General features: G+C 42.6%; 1 protein-coding gene across 4 annotated transcripts in view; it reads left to right on the top strand.

Moving 5' to 3' along the window:
* Positions 1-6,894: 6,894 nt before the first annotated feature.
* Positions 6,895-8,703, top strand: part of sema3fb (sema domain, immunoglobulin domain (Ig), short basic domain, secreted, (semaphorin) 3Fb) — a 61,247-nt gene continuing 59,438 nt past the window's right edge. For all 4 annotated transcript variants that reach the window (XM_034585631.1, XM_034585630.1, XM_034585629.1 and 1 more), the window contains exon 1: positions 6,895-7,322. The gene's annotated coding sequence lies outside the window, so the exon portion shown is untranslated. The remainder of the gene's footprint in view (positions 7,323-8,703) is intronic.

Here is an 8,703-nt window from a genome sequence, read left to right as displayed (position 1 = left end):
GGCACAAAGACAGGGAGTCGTTATTAGAGCGCTGGTTGTGTAATGGATTTGTGGTAAGTGAGAGTTCGAGCGGTTGTTACTGCAGCTCTGGGAACAAAGGAGGTGCCATGTGGCCTGTTTTTTAATATGATCAGCACAAGATGAGGCAACACTTCAGCTGCAGAAATGTGAAATAAATCGGCCGTGCAAATAACATGAGTTATCCATCCAGCCATTACCAATAATCCTTTAATGGAGAGCTGGGACTAATCCCAGTTTACTTAAGGCAATAAGAAAGGTTGCCAGTATCACAGGGCCAACATATAGAGGCTACTTCGACGTTACTACATTTTCGTTTGAAAACGCATCTCTGCAACGGATTCGCCTGGCGTCCACACTACTCCAGAATTTTAGAGCTGCTAGAACGGAGAAGTTTGCTACTGACTCCGTTTTGTGTTGAAATCTCTGAGGCTGCTTTTTAGCCTGGACGGGCAGAAATGATGAGGTAGACACTCACAATCGCTTGCCGATCTTTAAAGTCATGACATAGCCTTTGCTGATTGGTCAGGCTCCTATCACATGACCCCCTTCCATTAGCCTCAGCTACCAGTGTGGAACGTAACATGGATAATCAATTACAAGTGTTGCTGACCCTGTTGTCTTTGCTAACAGCTGTTGTGCAGATACATTCTGCATTTTACAATACTACAACTGCTTACATGTGTAGGAGACCAACTATTATTGTTCTAATAAAATCCATGAAATGCTAGATAATTTTCTGTATGTATTTCGATTTTTCGATAGACCCATTCTTCCAATCATCTTCAAACTTGGCAGATCTATTAATGATCAAAGGATATGCTCTGTGTTGTTTTTAGATGGTTCTCAAGAAAGCTTCAAATATCACTTTTCTTCATGAATGAAGAAAAAGGCACAATAGGAGGCCAGAGCAGGACCTGGACAATTTATAATGTGCACATGCAAAGGTTTTAAGAAAGGCAGAAGTCAACAAAGATGGCCCTTTCTATACCATCACCCACAGAAGAAGAGCAGGAGGGGCAGCCAACTCCAGCAGTAACAGACAAGTTCTTCTGACTGTAAACACTTTTGCCAAGAATGCCAAGTAATCCTCCCGCTCTGCACTGGTTTATTTCAGTTCTTCATTTACTTGTTTATGTTTGTTCAGCAAATATGAAACTGGAGCCAGTTATCACAAAAAAACCCGACATGTTGTGGTTAAGAAAAGGACTTTAACCACCCCACCGCACAATCCACTCATCAAAGATGCTAAATGTGCATCTAAACACTTCAGTGGTTCACTGATGTAATTCAGTTTTCACTTTTTCTGTAATGGTCAACATACATAAACTTTCTCCTCATTTGGAACCTCCCAGAAAGTTAGTGTGAAGATGAAGAATGACGCACATTTACTATGAATCATGTAAGAACCACCTAGAGGTCTTGGTTGTGTTTCTTTTTTGTGTTTCACGAGTCTTCCACTCGGTGAAATCACCATGCAACCCTTGCTAGATGGATTATTTGTTCATAAGCTGTACAGTGACAGCCAAGGAACGACCCCAGACAACCAGCCTCGGAGAACAGAGCTGTATTGAAAGCCTCAAAGTGGGTTCGCCGGTTCTCCCTCGGCCAATGTCGCGGTTTGTGATTTTATTCAATTACAGAGTGTTTACCTTTCGCATAATGTCAACGCTGATGTAGAGCAGCGGTGGGTCGAAATTAACTCACCTGTTCCTCAACACACACATTATATTGTTTCCAATACACAGACGCTGTGGCAAGGGTTTATTATTTCAGCTCGGTCAGGACCAGCGTACGGCCCTCGTTTCTTTCCTCGACCGATGTGTGAAAAGTGGAAGGAAATCAAAGCCATTTCCTTCATTCTGGCCGCTGCGGCTTGTGGTTCCCTGGGGCTGCCGGAGTGAGACTGGCAGTAAAGTATTGAGCCCGCGGAGTCTGGGAAGTGTATGGAGCGCCCCGCACTGCCAAAATCAACAGAGGAAACTGTTGCTCAAAGGCACCAACCACAGGTAGGGGGAAAAGGAAGGTGGACCAAACACTGAATTGTAATCACTGCTCCGAGGAGTCACATACTTTTATTCAGTGTGATCACAGAGTCTGAAATCCCCTTCTTCCCTTATCCCCCTCCTAATTTGTTCATTTGCTTGTTTAACCGACCCACTCACATTCCGTCACTCAACTCAGGAGATGAGAAAAGTTTCTTTTTAACACTCTTGAGTAGTTGAACAAGTTTTATACTGTTGAGTAGTTCTCCCATGATCTAGATATGATGCTTTTCCTTTCTCATTTAAATGCTAATAACTTTGAGGACATCATCTACAGAGAGTGCTGGGAGCAAAGCTTTTCTCCTATCTGGTCACAGCACAAGGTGAGCACCTGCCTCCTGAATTTAAAATATTACTAAACCTGGATTTTGGCTCAACAAGGCAGCTGAAGCTTTGTTTGATAGCATTGTGCATGTGTACGTGCACCCACACATGTGGCTGTGTTTGTGTGTCAGAGTTACTGTGTTAGTCACGAACATAATACTTTCAGGAAGCATTTTACCTTCAACTGTCAGAGTCAAAGCCAAAGTGAAACAAAGAGTACATTGTGGTTCAAATAAACTTTTTTATGAGGGTTAAACGCTGCATTAATGTGCTGTTCCTATGGGAAATCATTCATATGAATTTAGTACATGTATGTGGTTTTAAGTTGGAATCTGGAATTTGAAACATTTAATTGTTAAATTCAGTAATTATTGGCAAATTGATACATGAAACTGTATCACTACACTAACTCTTCTTTTCATTTATAGATGTCTAATCGTGCGCGATTCTTTTGGCCAACTTTCTGAGTTGCTATTTCCAACTTAAAGGGATAGTTCACCCAAAAATGAAAACTCACCCATTATCTCCTCACCACTATGCTGATGGAGGGTTGGGTGAAGTGTTTGAGTCCACAAAACACTTTTGAAGTTTCAGGGGTAAACAGTGTTGCTGCCAAATCAAATACAATTGAAGTAACTGGGGACCACTTCTTCTAACATACAAAAAAAACATAAAAAGCCTCCATACTGCTCCTGTGGTGTCATCCAAGTGTCCGTAAGGCCCGACATTCAAACGGTATCATTTACAACAGGTTTTATACTAAATGTCCACTACTGGAAGTAGCGATGCTACCGGAGCTAGTGATGCTACAGGGATGCTTTGGTGAGAGTTTGTGTGCGTGCAAACCCGAAAACAGCACTAGAGGAGGATAGCAGAGGACATTTCGGCTAAAAACATTGAACAAATTTGAACGTGAATATGAAGATTATTAGTGAATTTTCATAATTCTGTGAACTATCCCTTTAAGGGACATACACATGATTTTTCCCAGTTGGGAAAGACTGTCGTGGAAACAATACCTCAGGCTGTGATCAAATAATTGTGACTTAGTAACAAATTAAAATGTGATTTATTTCTTTTAACAACAAAGATTCAAATTAGAAAATTGGAAATTACATGACCGAATTTAATCCCAGCAATTAACTATTACTTTGTCAGTTAAAGACTTGACTTATTGTGAGTTTGAAGTTAGGGTGGAGACAAGCTGAAGGTGGAGACAATATAAGTTCAGGGATGTGGGGAGGTTAGTCATTCAGCAAGAAACAAAGGTGAGTAATGCAAGCAAAGTAACAAGTAATATGATAATTAGTAAACTTTACTTTTGTTTTCAATGAATAAATAGTCAATTGATCAACACTGGTCCTGTAACATATTTTGATAAAAGAGAATCAAGAAAGAGAGAAAGCCGGAACGTCGTGAAATAGACAAAGTAGAGCAGCAGCAACAGAAAAATCTTATCGCTCCATGTTTTTCCAGATGGAACCTGAAATCTTTCATGGTTTTGCACAGCACAATTCCACAAAGCAAACTCTGCAGCCTGCGCAGTATGTCACATCTGTCTGCTCACACTGAAACTGTGACTGTGTTGCAGATGTTCGCCTGAATTGTGCAATAATCACTGATGCCGATATAACACCTGGCACCTGTTCATGCCCCGCAGACAGAGCCACACAGAAAGCACTCACACGTCGGCTGGAATGCAGGTTCTCCTGCGGAACATTAAAACAACTTCATACACCACTTAGATAGATGTCAACTGCGGCTCGGAGTCATACGCTGCCAAGATTTTTATCATAAATATTACGGTTCAGGCCCACTTAGGAGCAACACATCCTTCTGGGTAGAGTATACACTCACCTTGGATTCTCATCAAGCAGAAAAACGTATGCGCAGATGGAGTGCGGGCCTGCCAGCTGATTGTCTTGTTCCTTTCAGGGAACTGGACCTGGTGAGGAATGTGCTGCGATGCGGCTTTGGAGGAGCTGAAGGAACCAAAAATGTGCCGTGTCTTCGCTGAATAGATAAGTTGTCCAGAAGTGGAAGAAGTCCACTTGGAGTGATCTGACGGATCCTTTTCTATTTGACCTCTGCCAAGTCACTTTAAAAAAGAACCTTTATGCTGGGTCAGACTGCCGAGTTAAGGCTGCGGAGCCAATGTCATGTGGAATAAAAGTTGAGCGGGACAGCTTCTTTTGACCCCATTGAGCACTCAGCTGAACACCTTACCAACTGTCTCCCTAGCTCATTGATGGGCTTAATGGTGAATCCAGCGCACACAATTTAAAGCCCCAGATTGAATGAGGTACAGATAATGCAGGTGTGAAAGGACACTGAGTGAAATATGATTAAAAATGCATAAATGTTTAATTTTCTCTATGGGCTTTAGAAAATCTTCGCAGGCGCTACCTGGGTGACTTTGAAGCATCCAATCAGTGTGTGAATAGAGGAGCAAATTAAGCACTTTAATCGCCATTTTCTGTGTACCATCCAATGAACTACATTTCCCAACCTTTTTCAAATCAGTGGCTAGAACCAAGATAAGACTTTTAATTTCTGACAAGTCGGAGCTAACAATCATTGCATTGTCTGAGGTCTAAGTCACTAAAATTGACTTGGCAGGTCAAATATTCAATGGGGTGAAGTCAGTGTAATGCTGTATTAAACTTGTAAGGATGAAACTTTCACCCAGTGAATGGGAAAGTTAATATAAGTTATCTTATCTATCTATTACACAATTTGAAAAAGTATTATTAAACCTGAGCATGGAACCAGATAGTAAAAAGATTTATTTTGAAGCCACTCACTTGTTGATTGAGGGGAAGGGAACACACGGAGGCTCCATTTAAGCCTCCACACCTCATGTGTGGGTGGCAGATGGTGGCTCGCTGGTTGTCACAGCGATAGAAGATGAAAATACAGTCGACTGATCCAAAGCAAGCAAACACCTCCTTCGGGAAAGACACGCTGCCGTACTATAGCAGCTGCAGGAGGAATGGAAGACTTTTTTTTTTTTCCCTGTTAAGGAAAAGAATTATGGTCCTAGAGTGCACCTTCAGTTTTCTGTAATATAAATCAGGGAAACTCAAACCTCTGGTGTACGGATTTTTGGAAAACACTGACTGACACCATATAGCACACATGGATCCAAATGTGTGCTAATGCTGCTCCATATCTTTTCAATGTTTAACCAACTGTTTTCCAGTTCATTGAGCATATCAGCATAGAAACTAACAGATACCCTCGGGGACTGTTGTGTTTATAGCTTGTTTAAGTGTCAAGTTGTGCAACCACATACTCACCTGCATGATCTGGATTTTAATATGTGCTTGTAGAGATAACATTTGTGAAAATTTGGCATGATTAAATATACATTTAAAATATAAATAAGAAGAACTTTTTGGGTTGCAAGGTTGTGAGAAATTCCTTTGACGTAAGATTATTTGTCCAGTGATCTCTGGAAACCATTTACTGATGACCAATGTTTACAGCTGTAAGGTTGGTTATTAAAACCATTTGCTTATTATCCATGCATCCATCATCCATCATCCATCCATTATCTATGTATCACTTTTACTTTAGCTGCTTTCAGACATGCTCTGAACTCTGGAGATCCTCAGCATTTCCTCCGGAGGACGTGTACGTGTGAATGCGTATGCCACAGAGCCTCCAGGGTTTCTGCAAACTTTCTCTGCATGGCCCCCTGGTATAATATCTGCAGAAAGTCCAGAGGAGACGATGTTAGAACTCAGATGGAGATCCCCGGCTGCATTCACAGGGAGCAAGTGGGGAGGGTGGGGGGTTGTTGATGTTTTTAACACGCGACAGATGCAAGAATGAAACAAAAACAAAAAGTAAAACAAATATCTCTGAATTAAACAGCGGGGATGAAGACCCAGACGAAGATGTCAAGAGAGTTTGTGGTGATAAGAGCCAACGCCAGTTTCGATGTGATGTAAACAAAAACATGTGATCTCTGCAGCAGAATGAATACGTTACGTCCCGCCTCTGTCTGCTGCGCCACCCATCGCCTGAATAAGGTGGAGGATGTGTTTGCAGAAAATCTGCATCATTGTTCACTTGTGAAAGACAAACTGCCGAGAGAATCCAGACCCAATTCTCTGTAAAGTTCCTCCACAGGACAACAGCTATAGAGAGACCCTGGCCAAGCTGGGCTTCGAACAGGGAACCTTTTTGCACGAGGCAACAGTGCAAATCACTGAATTATTATTATTATTATTATAATTGCTATTATTATTACTATTATTATTATTATTATTATGATTGGAACCTTTTTTTTCTTTGTGCAATAATAAAGATGGTCAGATAGATTCAGAAGGATGCATGTGTCCCTGCTCCCCCTGACACCACAGTACAGTAATAAGACTGTCTCCCTGTCCCTCAGCCGGCTGATGGGCGGCTCGGCTGTGCGCTGCCCGCCCTGTGGGTGTGTTCAAGGCAGATCGGCCTGTGCATCCACCTGCTGGTGCCCTCCTCCCTCCCCGCAGTCAGTCAGTGTGTGAGTGAGGAGCTTTAACTTTCCCGAGGAGCGCACGCTGCATGCCTGGACCTCTCCCCCCCCCCACAGGGACTTTAGTTCTCAACTGCTGCTTCTTCTCCTTCTCTTCTTTTTTTTCCCCACGAGATGTTGATCGCTGCCGTGCGACCACAGCCGACTCGCGGTCTCGCACGAGACTGAACTAAGGGAACATTTTCTCACAATCCGCTCAGCGCGACAGCTCCGGGGCCACTAACAGCGCACAGTGCGCAGGTAGCTGAACACCAGGGACTGATCCCGAGGCTGCGCCCGGATTCTCTGCTCTTATTATTGGTCGTTTCTACTTGGAGGCGAAAGTGAGCGATCTGTTGGAATTGGTTTTGTTCAATGACTTCTAAGCCTGGGTCTGAAGTTCTATTCGGGGATCTGTAATCTGCAAGGTAAGCTTGTCCTGTGTCTTCGCTTTCTATTCTTCTATTTCATTTATTTGGTGGACAATATAATTAAATCTTTTATTTCTCATTTGATCACCTGCAGCATGGTCCGATGTCTGTTTTAATTTCTATTATAAATATTTAAATTATATATAAATCAAATTACTAATACAATCAAATAGAACGCAGCTTTAATTATTTACCATCGTTAGTATTCTTTTAATTGCTGTTCGGTTTAGCGCGCGCTCCAATAGCGCACCAGACTGTTTACAGTTCTGTCGTCCATGTGTGGCCAAGGCTGCCAGTCTGTTACGCACACACACACACAAGCACGCACACACAAGCACGCACGCACGCACACTTACACGCACACACACACACGCACACACACGCACGCACGCACGCACACACACACAGACTTTAGACTACTATGTTTCAGGATTTTTTTTCTTCTTCACTTGATCATGCAAAAGTTTGAAATCGGTGCCATTGTCAGTGTTCACACCAGAGAAGGATGATTTGTATTCGTCTCAGTTGTTGTGAAATGTAACAGATGATCAGAGTGGATCCTTTATTATTCACTGGATAAACCAGCCGGATTCTGTTGCAGCTTCACACACTCAGCGCCTCTGTCTTAGGTCATATGCTGTAACTTTTAGTACCTGAAGTATAACCTTATACTTCATATACTGTTATATATATATATATATGTTCAATAAAGCAGCTGAGAGCATCAGTGGCTCTGATCTGCTTTTTTCCCCTGAAGATTTATTTGGATCAGTCTGATCACATATTTGCATAACTGCTCCTTTTGTAAACTTGGAACATACAGCATGCATTAATTCTACTGCACAAATTGACTCAGGGGGGAGTTGGTGTGTTCAGCTTCAGAGTGTAATGTGAGTGTAGGAGTCTTTCACAATCCCCAGTGTCTTGTTTGAGTTCATGTGCTTGTGTGAAGGACTTGGCCTCTGTCTCAGAATAAACAGCTGGATGGTTAACAAATTGTCAGTAAACAGCCGAGGTTTAAACAGCTGCTTATTCTCATAAATCCACTGCAGCCAGGCCGCCTGCACGACTCTGTGGCTCCACCGACGGCTTCAGAAGGTGTGTGTGAGATGGAGACCCGGTCCAAACGTCCAGTGTTTGTAGAGAAGAGACGTGGCGAGACAAGATGTCTGGAGTGGATCCCAATGTGAATTAAGTGTGGTGAGAGAGAAAAGGGTTTTTGGGCTGTAGAGGTGGCAGAGATGATAAAATGGACCAAGAGTGGTTTTGATGGACTGTGGCCAAGCATCAGAGGTGACCAGCACCCTTGTGATCTGTGATGCATGTGTGGATCACTGTGGCTACTCCCTGCTGTCTGTCGTTCATTGACTCTGAGAAC

This window comes from Hippoglossus hippoglossus, chromosome 5, assembly GCF_009819705.1.
Source record: "Hippoglossus hippoglossus isolate fHipHip1 chromosome 5, fHipHip1.pri, whole genome shotgun sequence".
Classification (NCBI taxonomy): Eukaryota; Metazoa; Chordata; class Actinopteri; order Pleuronectiformes; family Pleuronectidae; genus Hippoglossus; species Hippoglossus hippoglossus.
The sequence above is the reverse complement of the archived record's forward strand: the minus strand, read 5'-3'. Positions and strand labels throughout refer to the sequence as shown.